Raw genomic sequence first — 17,970 nt, 5'->3', positions numbered from 1 at the left:
GAGCTTGAGGTTACTCATGAGGCAATTGTCAAGGTCTGTACCTCTCAGGAAATCTCTTGTTTCTGGCCACATGGCTAGATTCTGGCATCATACTGCCTGGGGAATTTGAAAAATCCCCTCTATAAGAGATATTGGTGGTAGGAAGTAATTACCTTAAATTTCTCTCTTGGTATGGGTGCCAGCATGTCTTCCATTTCCGTGGACTTTTGCTTTAAGTTGTTACTACTACTGGTGGGAGATGTGGAAGAGAAAAATCTCACTCCCTGCCTGTCATCTTGGAAGAAGGTACGAAGGAAAAGCCAGAGAGAGTCCTTGTGAAGGAACGCTTAACAAGCAGCTTGCTTTTTTACATAATGGAGTGGAACCCAACCTCAGGGTTTCTGAATGTTCCCTCAGCAAGAAAGCAGTGTCATGTCTGCCTCCATGGGAGGTGCTTTTCAGATAAAGAGCCATGTCCAGTAATTGCATCAAGTTGAGAAGGGCCTCTCCCAGCCACTTCTTCCTTCCCCCTCCCCAAATGAATTTAATTGTCAATTTGATGGAACCTTGATTTTGTTTGTCGAAAACAGTTTGACTTATTTCAGTTCTAGAATGTTACTTTTTTGGTTCTTCAGTCTATGAAGTTGAAAGTACTTATTCATTAACAAGTGTAATCAGTGCCTAAATTATGTTGGTCTGTTTTGCCAGAATAACTCTTTTATTGATACTTGTAAGGGAAAAAAAATCCAGCCAGAATATCTTCAAAAATTCTAGAAAAGCTCTAAATCACTATTGATTAGAGAAATGCAAATCAAAACAACTCTTAGGTACCACATCACACATATCAGATTGGCCAATATGACAAAACAGGAAAATGATAGATGCTGGAGAAGATGTGGGAAAATTGGAACACTAATGCATTGTTGGTGGAGTTGTGAAATGATCTAACCATTTTGGAGAGCAATTTGGAACTATGCCCAATAGGCAATAAAAATGTGCTTTGACCCAGCAATAGCACTTCTAGGGCTATATCCCAAAGAGATCATACAAATGGGAAAAGGACCCACATGTACAAAAATATGTACAGCAGCTGTATCTGTGGTGGCAAAGAACTGGAAATTGAGGAGATGCCCATCAGTTGGGGAGTGGCTGAACAGGTTGTGGTATATGAATGTATACTATTGTGCTATGAGAACTGATGAGCAGGTGGACTTTAGAAAAACCTGGAAAGACTTGGATGGACTGATGCTGAGTGAAGTGAGCAGAACCAGGAGAACATTGCACATAGCAAGAGCCACGTTGTGTGATGACTAATATTGATAAACTTAACCCTTCCCAGCAATACGAGGATCTAAGATATCTCTGAAAGTCTCATGATGGAAAATGCTGTCCACATCCAGAGAAAGAACTATGGAGTTTGAATGTAGATCAAAGCATACTGTTTGCGCTTTTTTCCCCCTTCTGTTTTGTTTCTTCTTTCTTGTAGTTCCTCCTATTGGTTCTAATTCTTCCTTACAGAGTGTGAAAATATGTTTAATAGAAATGTATATGTAGAATCTTAAAAAAAATTACCACCTGAAAAAATCTACAAAAGCCAAAAACCTGCATCTTCCTATTTTTCTATCTATCTATCTATCTATCTATCTATCTATCTATCTATCTATCTGTCTGTCTGTCTGTCTGTCTGTCTGTCTATCTATATGTTTTTTCTGTCTATCTAGTATCTGTTTGTGTATTTATGTATAGAGTTTCCTCTCCCCTCCCGCCCTTTTATTTTTGGTTGACTGGGTCTCTTTATCTTGTCAACAATATAGTATTCACTTACAGATCAATTCCAGTGCTGATCAGCATGGAATCTTTGCTCTGCTCCATTTTCTGACCTGTGCCAGAAGGTCTGTCCTTAGGTAGCCTAGTGGTCCTCTGCTTCTGGCCACTCATCATATTGGTGCAGGATTTAGTATGGCCACCCAACAGGCTTTGGCCTTACTTCAACTCAGAACTCCCAAACTCTCAGCCAGCCTTTTAGCAGACAGAGACTACAAGTATGGGTCACCACGCCTGCTGAGGTTTTTCTAACTGGCTTGCATTAATTGGCATCATTTCCCCAAGAGACAATTGACTTTGTACATGCTCAGATTGTATATGTTCAGATTAACTCAGATTGTTTCTTGCTTTCCTCCCAGAACTTCACAGCAAGTGAAGGAAGTGGGAAAGAGAAGGCAGAGCAGGCAGGTAGTCATCTGTCATTTCCTGTCAGTACTTTTCTCTGTCACAAATAAGTTTAACCATACTTATGATGATAAATTATATTAAGTGGCCATCCATTAATGAACATAGAAGTAGATAGTTCTAGCCTCAAAGCACTAGCCTAGTTTTGGTCTCAGGTTATTCATTTTGTGTACACACCTCATATATACTCGAGAATCTGAAATTCCCTGTTTACTCCCCTATTCGGCTCCCTAATCAGAATTTCGAGTTGTCCTTGCTTGCACTATTTGCTCCCCGAGGTGGTGTTCTGCCTCTAGATGCTCAGTTTAGGAGAGGAGTTGATGCATTTGAAATAGGATTATGACACTATCAGTGTAATCAGCATTTATCCAGTCAAAATCATTGCTGTCCTATCTATCTTCTGGCTAATCTTCCAGCCTCTACAATGTACTCCAAATTCCAGACTTATGCAATTTGTTTTTTTTAAACCATGGAAAAACCTCTTGTTCAAAATGAGTTGATTTGGTATAGTTCGATTTTAACTGAAATTCAGGTGTAATATTCTGCAACTGAGCTGTCTGTCCTATGAACCATAGACCCACAACTACAAGAATAGGTCCCAACACTTAGCATCTCATACTTTGTGCACACTGAGCACGTGCAGAAAGTTGTGCTGCATGTTTATTGCCTTATTTTATTTTAGTTTTTATCAGCAGTGAAGTGAAATAGTTAAAGTTTGTCTCCGGCACACACATTCCTACCCCCAAACCCCCTTCTTTCACTTCTGTTCTCCTGTCACTACTCTTAGTTCTGTTTTTTCTCCTTCTGAGCTGTCTAGTGCCTTCCTGCTGTTCTGAGAGGTTTTTTGTTGTTGTTGTTGTTTTTAGGGCTCATAATTGCATTGTCTATTGCAACAGACCTGCTCTCTAAGGGCCAAACTCTCCATTCCATTTAATTCCAATGAAATTTCAGCTTGGGGTCCCAGAGGACAATTCAGTTAATTTAAACAAATATTATTAAGTCCCCAGGATGGATAATGTATTGTGTTAGACACTAGGGTCCAAAGATTTTAAAAATAGCTTTCCTCCTCAAAGAGCTTTCATTCTCTTACATAGATAAATATAACAAAGCAAAGTGGGGCAATTTTGAAAATCTCTTCACCCTAGGGCATTAATGACAATAGCTATGGAAAAAGTAATGTAATCCAAAGTAATTAATCTTTTAATGTTGGAATTCTGGGCACCAAGCTAGTGAGGTAGGCATTTCTTTTATAAGGAAACCCTCAGATCATACCTTGTAGATAATTGCTTATTTCACTTACACATAAAATGACTTTATCTTTGTCTTAGGATTGTTCTTGGGTTGTTTATTATTATTCTCCTGTGTGTCATCATGTTTAAACAAGAAACAAAATTAGGTAATTGTATTTTAGAATTGGAAAGAATTTTAAGGATGGGAAGGAGACTTAGGAGATGGTACTTAGAATTTTGGAGCTGCAAGTAATGTTGTAAATCATCCAGTTCAACCCTTCATTTTATAGATGGGGGAACTGAGGCTAAGATAAGTTACATTGGTAGTAGAAACTGGGGGTGGACAATCTTTTAATTTCCAGATCTAATGGTCTTTTCTCAGTGCTAATCCTTGTCTACCTATCTGCTTCACTTGACCCTGGTGATGGTCTTCTCCTCCTAGGTACTTTTTCCTTTCTGGAGTCATTGCTTTCTTTTGATTTTCTTCCTACCTGTCTCACTAATCCTTCTAAGTGGCTTTTGCTTGCTCATCATTTGTATCATACCCCTTGTGTTTTGGGTGTTCCCCAAGATTCTGTCCTAGGCCCTTTTGTTTCTCCCCTAAATTCTCACTTTTGGTAACCTTATTAAATCTCATGAGTTAATTATCATACTATGCAGGTATCTCTTATCTATACAGACTGTTTATGGAAGTAGACTGGTGTGCAGACTTCTACACGTAAAGCAGTTTTATATAATGTGATTTTGCCTTCTGATTTGGGGAAAAGGAGGGAAGGAAGGAGACAGGAAGAGGGCTGCAGGTCCTCGGAAGGAAGGCGTGCACAGGGTCCTGCACAAGGACAATTGGGAGTTGCAACAGAGAAGTAAGAGCAGGCGCTGGGGCTAGCTCTGTGGGGGTCTGGCCAAATGGAGAGGAAGAACTGGGGTGGGGATGGGGGTATGGATATAGACAAGAGAGGATGGGCCACATGCAGGGCCAAGACAGACACGAGTGTCCTAAGGTTGGGCAGAGTAGGGCAAAGGTGCCAGAGTTCTGAAGCCAAGCCCTTGATCTGGCAGTGGTAATGGTCTCACCAAAAGTCTGTTCTGCTTTCACTTGGAGGGTTTTTTTTTAAATTTTTTTGGGGGGCAGAAGAGGAGTGGGAGGCCATGGAAAGCCCAACTGAGGGGGAGGAGCAGAGAGAGAGAGCATAGTACTGTACAGTAAAGTTAACATAGGTGTCTTTTTGGAATGCACAGTAGATTTCTTTCATAATTCTTTATGTAAAGTCAAATTTGCATAATGTGAATTTACATAAAGCAAGAACTATCTCTGTATATCCAATCCTAGTCTCTCTGTGCTTCAGTACTACATCACCAAATTGCTGTCAGACGTTTAAAACAGGATGTTCTGGAGACATTTTAAACTCAAAATGTCTAAAATAGAACTTATTATCTTTTCTCTTAAACTTTCCCCCTCTTCCAAACTTCTCTATTTCTGTCAAAGCATCAGCATTCTTCTAGTCTTCCGTGTTTGTAGTCTTGGCATTATCCTAGATTCCTCATTTTCCCTTACCCACCGATCCAATTAGTTGCCAAACCTTGTTGTTTCTACTTTCTTCTTCTTCTTGTAGAGTGTTTCAGTTGTGTCCGATTCTTCCCCATTTGGGGTTTTTCTTGGCAGAGATACTAAAGTGGTTTGCCATTTCTTTCTCCAGCTTATTTTACAGATGAAGAAACTGAGGCAATTAAATGACTTGCCCAAGGTCGCAGAGCTAGTAAGTGTCTGAGGCTGGATTTGAACTCAGGAACATGAGTCTTCTTGAATCCAGAGCCAGCACTCTATCCACTGCCCCACCTCACCCCCCACATCTTTAACAGTTCCCATATCTTTAACATCTGACTCACACAGCTATCACCTTAGTTCAAGCCCTTATCATCACTTGTCTTGATTATTGCAACAGTCTTCTAATTAATCTCCCTGCCTCAAAACTCCCACCAAGACAGACCATCCTACATATTACTGTTAAATTAATTTTCCTTAAACATAGATGGGATCATGTGACTCCCTACTCATTCAACTCCAGTGGGTTCCTATTGCCTCTAGGATAAAATATAAACTACTTTATTTAGCTATTAAAATACACACACAGTCTGGCCGCAACCTGTCTTTCTGGCTTCATTGGGTGGTATTCCCTTTTCTGCATGCTGTGAACTAGGCAAACTGGCCTTCTTTTTGTTCCTCCCAGAAGATCCTTCTGTGGACCTTTTCTTGGGCCACATAATGCCTGGAATGCTGGGCTTCCTTACCTTTAAGATGCAACTGAAGCACTATTTTCTGCATGAAGCCTTTCCTGCTCTTTCCAACTGCTCTCTCTCTCTTAGACTACCTTGTATTTAACTGCTTTCTTTGTGTGCTTCTTTGTATTTGTTGACTTCATATTTATGTTGTATTTATTTTTGTACATATTTATTGGCTCACCATTAGAAAGCAAGCTCATTGTAAGTAAGGATTTTTATTATTCTTTGTACTTATGTCTCCAGCACCTACCTCAATGAGCAACACATAATAGGAACTTTATAAATACTTTTTGATTGCCTGATAGATCCAAGATCAACTGACTCAATTCAAGACTCTTCTTACGATACCAAAAGTTGTAAGTAAGAATTAAAAATTGTTAATCTATACATTCACTTACTTTTTACAGAATTCTGTTTTTTAGAGGTCTGTTTTGTTTTTTTTACCTTCGTCCTCTGATGAACTATAATCAATCAATCAATCAGTCAGTAAACATTTATTAAGTGCCTGCTATGTGCTAGGCATTGTGCTAAGTGCTAAGCTACATAAAAGTTATGAAAACCAAACAAAAAGAAAAGTAAGAAAAATAAAGCTCTGAAGAGACAGAATATCTGTTCTTCACATGGGATTAGATAAATCACTCTCTGTTCTGTCATCAGAATTCCCAGTACACTGATGTTTGAATAAGTAAAACTGTAGAATTACCTGCTTATAAGGCAATTAAGTGGCCCAGTGAGACTTTTGGTCCTGGAGTCAGGAAGACCTACGTTCAAATCTGGCCTCATACTTTTACTAACTTTGTACTCCTGGATAAATCACTTAACCATTGTCTTCCTTAATTTATTCATCCATAAAATGGGGTTAGTAATAGTACCTACCTCCCAGGGTTGTTGTGAGGTTAAAATGAAATTAAAACCTTTAAAGTACTTTGCAAAACTTAAAGTGTATATAAATATATAGAGTGCTATATAAAAACTAGTTATCATCATCATCAGCATGATGGAATGGTCATTGGATTGGTCAGCAAGAATTTCCTAAGTGCTCATGATGTTCTGGGTACTGGGCATACAAATGCAAATAATGAAATAGCCCTTGCATTCAAGGAGCTTACATTCTAATATGGGAGACAACAAGTGCATTTAACTATATGAAGAATGAATCCAAAGAAATGCAAAGAAAGTAACAGATGACATGTGGAGAGCAAAGGGCACTAGCAGTTGGGGAGATCAGGAAATGTTTTATGTAGGAAGTGAGTGTGGGGTGTCTGTATGTGAAGCAGAGGTGAGGAGGTGTGCATTCCAGGCATGTGGGATGGGCAGTGCAGAGGCATGGAGAAAGGAGATAGAGCACTGTGTTGGAGGTCAAGTGGCTTGATCACAGAGTGGGGGATGAGGCTAGAAAGATAGGTTAAGGGCAGGTTGTTAAAGGTTTTAAAATGCCAAACAGGAGTTTATATTTTATCCTGGAGGCAATAGCGGGAGCATTCATAGGCAGATTTGCATTTAAGGAAAGTCACTTTGGCAGTAATGTGTAGGATGGACTGGATTGAGTAGGGACTTGAGGTAAGGAGGCTAATCAAGGGGCTGTTGCAATAATCTAGGCCAGAGATGGTTTAGGGCTGAATTAAGGTAGAAGCTGTGTAAATGGAGAGAAGGGGTCAGTTGCAAGAGATGTTGTGAAGGTTGAAATGGCAAGATTTGGCAACTGACTGTATATGTGGGATGAGAGAATGAGGAGTCCAAGATACAAATAGGGAAGACTGAAAGGATTGTGGTGCCTTCAACAGATTAGGAGTTCATTTTGGACTGTTGAATTTGAAATATCTCCATGACCTCTTGTTTGAAATGTTGAGTAAGTAATCTGTGATGTAGGACTGTAACTCAGGATAGAGACTGGGGCTGGAGATATAAGTGTGTGTGTGTGTGTGTGTGTGTGTGTGTGTGTTTGTGCACACACATATATGTGTATATGTTTATCTATAAGTCATCTACGTAGAGATGATAATTAAACCCATAGGAGCTGATGAAGTCATGAAGACAGAGTGTAGAGGGAGGAGACAAGACAACTTAAGATAGAGCCTTGAGGAGCATCCACAATTAAGGTATTTCATCTGGATGATGGGCTTAGCAAAATAGATTGAGAAGGAGCAGTTAAATGGGTAGGAGGAGAACAGAGACCAAGAGATACCAGTGTCAAGAAAACCCTAAAAGGAGAGAGTGTCCTGTAAAAGAATGTGGTTAGCAGTGTCAAATGGTGCAAAAAGGCCAGACCGTATTTGGCAATTAAGAGATCTTTGTTAACTTTGGAGAGAGTAGCTTCTGTTGAGTGATGAAGTCAGAAGCCAGACTTGGAAATGCTGAGAAGTGAGAAAGAGGAAAAGTTTAGATACCTTTTTTTTTTCTTCTATGAGTTTGACTAGGGATGAGAGGCATAAGATAGTAGATTGGGGCAGGGGTGTTAGGGTCTTGTGAAGTTATTAGAATTACTTAAAGGAAATTGGGAAGAAACCAGTTGATAAGGGAGAAGTTGAAGACTAGAGAAAAGAGGGATAATTGAAGATGCAATCTGTGAAGAAGATGAGGGAGTGGTTGGTATCAAGAGCACATGTAAAGGGATTGGCCTTGTCAAGAAAGCCCACATCTTGTCAAACTCGTATGAAGGAGGAGAGGGTACGTGATGATGTCAAGGGGTTTTGAGATGAAAAGGAGAGAACAGAGAGCTCATGTCTAATGACCTCAGTTTTCTTAGTAAAGTAAGAATGACTCCTCAGCTGAGAGAAAGAGAGAATAGGGAAGGAGATAAGGGAGACTTAGGGAATGTGATAGTGATAGGAAATGGTTCCCTATTTCCTCTGTTAAGGATTAGTTTTTTCTTAGTCAACAAGGCAACAAATCCGTGGGACTTGATTGGACCCTGCTAACAACAGCTTTTTGTGCATCTGTGGACATAAAACAGTTCCACTCATGGAGTCAGGCCCTGCCTTGGTGGATTTCTGCAGAACATTAGAGTCAACATACCTTGGTGTGCTGACCAAAGATGTTTCCATGTGCAAATGAAGGGAGCTCCCCCAAAACCAGAGAATCTAACTGTAACTATATCCTTATTGCATATCTTTACTTTATTAGGGCAAACTAAAGCTCTTTTGTTAACTGTTCAGTGACTTTTGAGTACCTCATTTCATCCCAACATTGAATTTGAACTAACAGGGTTCTGGTGTTAGGCCCTTCCCCTAGTAAGACGAAAAGAGAGGGTTTGTGTTAGCTTTTGTAGAGAATGAAAGAGGGAATCAAATAGAGAGGAAGAAAAGAACTGCCTTGTTTCAGTGAGGGCCCAGTTATAGTTGGGTAAGGTAAATTTATAATGTCCCCTGTCAGCATGGTTGTGTGATTTCCTCTACCTCTGTTCAGCAGCATATGAGTAGGAGTGAAAAAAAGTGGATATAATCCAGTGGGGGTAGTCTGGAGTTAGGCTTTGTTAGTGGATGAGGGACAACAGGACAAGAGAGCTAAAGGATTTGAGAATAGAAAACAATGTGAATTAAATTGATTAACTATAAGGTGGAAATTGGATAGGGACGAAAGTAAAGTAAGAGCAAGGGTAATGGCCTGAGAAGGGGCAGCTAGATGGCTCAGTGGAGAGAGTACTGGGCCGGGAATCAGAAAGGTAGATTCAAATCCAACCTCAGACACTAGCTTTGTGACCGTGGGCAAGTCATTTGACCTCTGTTTACCCAGGAGGCAGCTTGGTGGCACAGTGGATGGTGCATTGGGCCTGGAGTCAGGAAGATGAGTTAAAATCCAGCTTCAGACACTTATTAGCTGTGTGATCCTGGGCATGTCACTTAACCTCTGTTTGCCTTTTTCCACTGGAGAAGGAAGTGGCAAGCCAGTCTAGTATCTTTACCAAGAAAACCCCATGGACAGTATGGTCTATGGGATCACGAAGAGTTGTGTACAATTGGACAACAATAGCCTGAGAAAGTACGAAGGGGATGGAAGGATTGGAAGTCAGGATGAAGGCAAAGACTATTTAGGAGGGATGGTTTAGGAAACCATTTCTGTCTGTGGTTGAGGTGTAGTGAGAATTAGGTCATAGGTTATAAGGAGACTGAGGAATTAAGGGAACATCAGTGAGGATGTTTTAGCCCTCTTGGAGAAGAGGAAGATGGTGAGCCAGGTGCCACACTCCTTGAGAAAGGAGGGAACGTGACCTGGGGGCTGGTGTTCAACAGCCATAATCATCTGGATTGAGAGAAAAATTTTAATTAAGTGAGTTTCAAAGAAGGACGTTGCTCAGGTGTAGTGGTGAAGAGGGAGTCTGGAAGTGGTAACAGGGAGCAAGAAGTAGTTTTCCACTTTCCCCTCTAGGACCACTGTGTCCTGGATGCTCATGCAAAGTCTACCTTTTTAATTGTGAGACATCACTTATTTGTTTTTACTCATTAGCATAAAAACACTGTAAGCACAGCTGGTGGTTTGGAAAGATAAAGCTAATTTTATATGCTTACCTCTTAACTCTGTCTTAATGCAATAATATGTGTTATGTAAGATATCAGGTTTTCAGTGTTTATTCTTTTTTATTTAATGTTTTTTGGAATTCCAGAGTTTACTTAAATTGTCTTTTTTTTCTTGCAAAACCCTCAAATAGATGCTGTTTTTCTAAGAGTTCTTCCAGTGATTATTTCTCTATGTGCAGCTCCTACTGCTTTCTTCTTTCTCCTCTATATTCTTTCAAGGTGGGGAGACTAAGCTCACTTCTATGCTTCTCTCTTGTTCCCCTGTACTTATGTCTTCAGTTTCCTCACCTGTAAAATAACAAGTATTGGATTAGATGATTTCTAAAGATAACTTCTGGCTCAGAATCCTTGGGGCCTTTCTGTCTCCTGCTTCATGACAACAGCTCTGATCACCATTTCTGCTGTAACTTATTGTCAGCTCAGTCCATGTGTAGGTGCCAGTGTAGACAGTAGCTCTTTGGGTTTCTTTGGATAATGCCACTGTGTAGATATCTTAACATTAAGCAACTGCTGCTAGGCCCAAGGGCCTGGGGCACTGAACCCACTTCTTCCTCCTCTGCTGTGGATCCAGGCATACCATCTGTATCGGGTCCAGTCCTGGGGAACCTAGCTTTTGTTTTTGTTTTTTTTGTTTTTTTTTTTTTTTGGCTAGGCAGTGGGGTTACGTGACTTGCCCAGGGTCACACAGCTAGTAAGTGTTATGTGTCTGAGGCCAGATTTGAACTCGGTTCCTCCTGAATCCAGGGCCAGTGCTCTGTCCACTGCGCCACCTAGCTGCCCCTGGAACCTAGCTTTTAATGAGAAGGTTTGGGTTCCCTTTTCTTGCTGTCTTTGGCTTTTTACTTTTCTCAACTTGAGCCCCAAAGAAAAACCATCAGTAGCTTAGATTGTGGCTTATGTCTAGAGTCTCCCCAAAAGGAAGGGATAGGAGAGTTATCTAATGTGAAGTATAAATCAGGCATGGAATAGATATTTCTTCCTTAAATGCAGAAGAAATGCTAAATAAAACAACAAATAATGTACAATGATAATACTGCTATAATGCTCTACTCAGAGGTTAATGCTTCTGTCAGTTGTTATTTGTCCTTCATTGCTGAAAAGGAGCAGTGACATCACAGGGTGATGTCTTGACTTGAGTGTGAATTGGATTTAAATGAGGCAGAGTTGCACAAAGACATCAGCCTCACTTTCTGAGCTATGGAAGTCCAGTGGCAGGACAAAAATCAAACCAGCTGGCAATGGTCCAGGATGCAATGGATGACCTTGGTGTCTTTAATATATGACCAAGCCCTAAGCACTCCACAGTGCTTGCTTCAGCCTCCTTCATGTCTGTTGGAACAAATTGTTCTCATCTGCACATTCTGCTGGGGGAAGTCTTCATATGCTTGGGGTAGACATCCCCCTGACTCATGGATGGGTTTGAGGCTTGGCAGTTACTCTCAACCTGGTTTATCTTGTCTGCTGGGGTGGTTTACCAGGACATGGATGCTGTGTATGCTACAGCTTCTTGGAGCCATAGGTGAGAGTTGGGTGAGAGGTGGACACCAAAGGTGGATTAGCATCCCTGGAAAGGGCTTGGCAGATCCTCACATCAGAAGTGCCAGTCCTCCCTGAACACCCCAGCTTATGTAAGTAAGTACTTGGGTAAGGTGCTCTGTGAATAGGGTACAGCAACAATAAAGAGAGCTCACATTTTTATAATACTTTTAAGTTTAGCAGAATGTTGTCTTTGTCACATCTATATTCTCTACAGCTGCCAAAGTGAGCATCCTTTTTCAATTTTTTAAAATTTGTCTTTTTTCTTTGCTTTACTTTCATTTCCAAATATCCCTTCCACCTCTTCTACTCAGTTCTCCTTTGTAACAGAGTATAAAAATGAAAATTAGTTTAGCAAAACTAACCAAAACACTAACTAAATCTGACAGTGCTCCAAACAACTGTCCTGAATCTCTGCGGAGAAGAGAAGGTACATTTTTTCAACTCTTCTTTAGATCCAACATTAGTTATTATAACTACCCATTGTTTAGTGTCTTTCTTTCTTTCTTTCTTTCTTTCTTTCTTTCTTTCTTTCTTCTTTCTTTCTTTCTTTCTTCTTTTTCTCTCTTTCTTTCTTTCTTTCTTTCTTTCTTTCTCTCTCTCTCTCTCTCTTTCTTTCTTTCTTTCTTTCTTTCTTTCTTTCTTTCTTTCTTTCTTTCTTTCTTTCTTTCTTTCTTTTTCTTCCTTCCTCCCTTTCACTCTTTGTCTATTCATTTACATTGTGTAGTCATTGTGAATATTGTTTTATTGGTTCTGTTTACTTCATCTATGTTTCTCTGGATTTGGTATTCGTTAATTTTTACTGTGCAATTACAATGCCAATTCTATACTGCTTGTTTAGCCATTTGCCAAGCATTGGATATCTTCTTTGCTTCCAGTTCTTTGCTGTTACAAAAAAGTGCTATGAATTTTTTGATTTTTATGGGACTTTTCTGTCTTTGACCTTGGGCCAAGCAGTGAGATCTCTGAGTCAAAGGGCATGGACATTTTAGTCACTTAAAAAACAACATAATTTCAAATTGCTACCAAAGTTACTATCCCTAAGGCAAAGGTGTGACCATTTCACTCACTGTTCGTTGAGCTCCATTAACTCCTCATTGCCTCTAGGATCAAATTTGAATTCTTCTGTTTTGTATTTAAAGCCTTTTATGGCCTGGCTCTAACATACCAATTCAGGCTGATTACACATTCATACTTTGTTCATTCTGGCTAAACTGGCCTTCAGCCACTCGAGCTCAGCACCCTCAGGGATTTTGTATCTCTTCTGTACCTTTTCTTACCCCAAGCATTTTCTACTCTGCTACTGAATGCATCATCAGCATTATTATTAATTATCCTATTTTGACCCTTTCCTTTCCTTGCCCAGATAAGTGTGTGGTTCAAAATCCCCCTCTCTCACTCTACCTATCCTCCTTTAGCTTAAGTAACAATGACACCATAGTCATGAGTCTTGATCCCACCCCCTGCCCTTACATAAGCACTTATTATTCCTAAGGCTGGGAATATTTTTTCCCTTGATCTGTGTTTCTCCTCACTCCTCCTTCCCCTCCCCAGGGACCCCTTCTTGGGTCTGAGGTAGGCCTGGAAAGCCCAAGTCTTGCTCAGAGAAGTTGGTCTTTTACTGTTACCATTCCCTTCAGATGAACCATTTTAAGACCCCATCTTTCATTTAATTTCCTCTTCTAGGGCCAGATGTACCTTCTACTAACTCCATCTTGGGTTTTTTTTTTCTACTGTTCTTACCATTCTTTATTATAGCATCCTGCCCCCCCCATTTATTGATACTGAAGAAATTCCTATCTTCTCTGCTTACCTTTAGGATTAATAGAGATACTTATGGGGATGGGATCTGAACCCCTAAAAGGAAAAGACCATGTCTTTGGGATCTGGACTCCAAAAAAGAAAAACCCTAGATGCCCAGATCCCTAATTCCCAAGTCTTTGGCATTGGCCTGAGACTATAATCCTCTCAACTGGCTTTTTACTGTGGCCTACATAGACTGCTTCTCGGTTGCCCAGCCCTCCATTGACTGTTACCTCTGGATGGCCCCCAACTACTTCCCACCCTTTATCCTCTCTGGACCCCATTCTACCTCCCAGTCACCCCAGCCTATTGACCACTCCCATCAAGATCCTCTCTAGACCCCTTTTCCCAGTCACCTCAAACTACTTGGCCACTCCTAGATCCATCCCACAGTCTTTCTGTATATAAGATCAGTCTTGGCCTCAATTAAGGTGCTCAGATTCTTAAAATCTGGCCAATGGCTCAGATTCAGTCTGGCCCACTTGCATTAGCAATACAAATGCTTAGATTCCTTTAGAGTCTGGCCAATATGATGGATTGTTAGAATCATGCCTACCCTCTGTTAGTGTTTTAATAAACCTTGTCTTTGGTGGAAAGGAGACTTGTGTTGAATTTGTTCAGGTAGGACTCACATGTCGCCTCAACCTCTAAACCTCAACAGTACTTCTCACATTCCCCTCCTCCCCCTTTTAACCTCTCTCCTAATTTCCAGATATTCCTATATATGTATGTTTATATACATAAAAACATACATACATACAACTGCCTCTTGGACTTATTGAACTGAATTTTCCATATGCATTTTAAACCCAAGATGTCTAAAACAGAGCTCATTATCTTTTCCCCAAATCCTTTCCCATTCTGAACATCCCTGTTACTATTAGCATTACTATCATCCTAGGCACCCTAACTCACAGCTTCATTGCCATCCATTATTCTTCACTCTCATTCACCCTACATATCTAATTCTTTGCCAGATCTTGTTATTTCTACCTTCATAACATCTCTCCTATGTGTCCTTTTTTTTTCCCTACTAATATAGCCATACTCCTATTCTAGTTCATCATCATCCCTTGCCTGGAAGACTGCAATAGCCTTTTAACTGGTCTCTCTCCTGTTTCATTGCTCTCCCCATTGAACTCCATCCTTCACTTAGTTGCCAAGGTGATTTTTCTGATGTGTAGGTGTCACCTATACTTTCCTGCTCAACAAATTCCAATAGCTCCCTGTTACCTTTTGGATTAAATATGAGTGAGACAATTAAACAGTGTGAGATCTCTCGGATGGACTGAGTGTAACAGTTTTGTAGACTGTTACAAACTCAAGGTTGGTTATGCTAGCCTGGATAGGCCCAAGTTTCAAGTTCCTAGAAAACACGTGATCTGTACTGTTATATTAGTATTAGGTAATGGCTAACGCTAAATAAGGATAAAATAGCTAGGATTGGTAGTATTATAATGAGATTCCTTGTTTCTGGGGTAGATTTTCGTGTTTTAGAGTGTAAGGCTGAAATTCCTGTCCAATGGGAATTTACAGCCAGTGGTGGGTGGGTGTCTCTGCGTTAGGACTATATAACCTCTGTTCTGACCTTTGTACCTTGCCTCTCTTCGCTCTGACCGCCGGTCGAAGCAGACACCCACTTCTCACGCCCGCTTCTCGCAAGAACGTAATAAATCTTTCACTTTATACCTAGAAAATCTCTAAGTGTTATTTTTGGGTAACTGTAGCACACAAATATAAACAATGATATTTCCAGTCTTTATACCTTTCACCTTCTACTCTGTAATTCATCTACCTATAGTTGCCTGCTTACAGTTCTTTGAACATAACACTCCATCAACTACCTATGTGCTTTTTGTACTGGCTATCCCCCATATCTAGAATCCTTCTCCTTCTTGATTCCTTGGCTTTCGTCTTAGCTGAAAGCCCAATTTCTACAAGAGGCTATGGTGGGAGGAGGGGGTCAGCATTTCCCCTATGTCCTTCATGAGACATATGGCTTCTATAATATCAAATTTGAATTCCTTCTTTATCCCATTTCTGTATTAGTAGATTTGTTGGTCTTGGCCCATCTTCTATTCTATTAGTGGTTTAATTTAACTTAATTTATGTTTTGTTTTGTTTTTTGGTGGGGTCTTCTGCTGTTTCCAGTAGTCTCAGCTATGAATACCTCTCATTTCAGAGATCATCTTCCTGATTCAGTTTCTTTACTTTAGATTTGGTGAATCTTTCCTTCTTTTGAGGCATGGATGTTGGGGAGTTATTCAGAAAACTATTACTCCATCATCTCGTCATTAGTGTGACTAGATTATTTTCTTTTATGCATCACAACCACGAGCTTCTAGAGCTGGATAAGACCATAGACATTAACTAGTCCAACTTAGGCAGCTAGTGACTTTTAATGAAAGAAGAGGAAGAGAGAGTTTCTCTTCCACCTCCATTTTTGCATTCTCCATAATTTTTTCTGGGCCTTATTAATATAAAATCCCTGTATACAGTCCTAGAACATTCATATTCATGTAACTATAAGGGAACTGACTGAAAGAGATCTCAATTGGCTTGGGATTTCATGACCCCAATTAGCTTAACCTTATCTTCATTTAAAGATTTTCCTGTATGTTCTCTACTTCAGATAATTTATCAAACAATGTTAAATGCAGAAAATCCTTAGACCAACTTCTGGGAAATTTGACCACTTAGACTTATCAGTGTGGAAAATAATCTCCCTTTGTTTCTGCCCCTTAAACCATTTCCCAATCTCATGATCTTTTTAATTAGCTCATGACTGGACACTTCTCTGCTGAACATCTCATTTCACGTAGTAACAGTAACCTTTAAAGAATTATAAAATGCTTTTCTCATTCTGCACCATTGTGGTAGTCAATACAATATTCTTATTCCTTTTTAACAGATGAGGAAATTGAAATTGAGAAATGAAATAGCTCACCCATGGTCACAAAACTAGTAAACATTGAAAATGAGATTCAAACCCAGATCTCTGGACTCCAAGACTAGCACTCTTCCACCATACTATTGATACCTTTCTAAATGTACCAACTTGTCCACTAAGTGTACCAACTACTTATTTTTAGAAACTTAAAGAATAACATGGACAAGAATGTCCATGCTAAGAAGGTATGCAGTTATGGTGATCAGCATTGGAATCATAGAAACTCAGCACTGGGTAGTGGCCTCAGAGGCCATCTATTTCAACCCATACTTGAACAAGATCTCCTTTACCTGACCTGAGGTCATCTAGTTTGTTTGAAGACCTCTAAAGAGAGGAAGTCCAAGAGGTGGCCCATTGTGCTTTGTGCAACATCTGATTGTTAGAAGTTTTTCCTTGCATCAAACTATGTTTTCCTATTTGCAACTCTCACTCATTGCTTCTAGTTCTCCCCTTTGGGGCCAAGCAGAATAAGTCTTATTTCCTTATCCTTAGCAGTCCTTCAAATACTGGAAGACAGTTATCACTTCTCTCCAATGCATTATTTTCTCCAGGTTATGCATCATAATGGGAAGAGTACTTAATTTTGATGAAATCCCATATTTCTTGAAGTAAAGAACAGAAACATTAATCAAGAAATCTGAGTCAATAGGCATTTATTAAGCATCTACAATGTGACAGACACCAAAGACACAAATATAAAAGTAAGACAGCTCCTGCTTCCAAGTAGCTTACATTTTACTGGATGTATAAACCTCAAGGGGCAGGGAATTTGATTTATAAAGCATGGTATGTGGTAAAGGAAGAAATTGTACAGCTTGGTTTAAATTGAGTAATTGTTTTCTGAGAAGTTGGCTGCATAAATTAAAATAGGTGCTTGGATCGTATAATTTAATTTCATAGTCTGGATTTGCTGTGGATAATTATGTCTCTCTTTGGCCTTGACAATATCATTGGGTTCTTGTTTTCACAAGAAGGAATTTTTTCTTACCCATCTCTTATGCGTTAAAACATAAAATTACTTTTGATAAACAGTTGGCAAGCCTGCTATTAGAAAAAAATATTGACACTTATAATAATTAACACGTCCCCCTCCCCTGTTACTTATTTGAGTTGGTATATGGATTCTTTCTATTCTGTTTTTTTTCAGAACATTAAGGCTGAAACAGTAGGTTCTTTTGCTGTTTCCAGGTTTTTTTTTAATAATCTCTCCATGACATTACCAGCACTTTTAATATTCACATAATCTTCTGAAGTTCAATGATAATAAAGGTCTGTTCTGTCATCCAGTAGCTTTGGATGTGGAGGCAGTAGATTTCTGCTCTTCGTAACAACAGCAGGAGAGCTGGAATAAATACACAGTGGTGAGACAATTTTATTGTACTAGGTCATAGATTGAATCTGTTCAAAGCTCTTCTGGGCCAAAGAAGGTTATTTCTATATTAGATTTTTA

Source organism: Phascolarctos cinereus, unplaced genomic scaffold (assembly GCF_003287225.1).
Source record: "Phascolarctos cinereus isolate Bilbo 61053 unplaced genomic scaffold, phaCin_HiC Scaffold_9;HRSCAF=440, whole genome shotgun sequence".
NCBI classification, from domain to species: Eukaryota; Metazoa; Chordata; class Mammalia; order Diprotodontia; family Phascolarctidae; genus Phascolarctos; species Phascolarctos cinereus.
The sequence above is the reverse complement of the archived record's forward strand: the minus strand, read 5'-3'. Positions refer to the sequence as shown.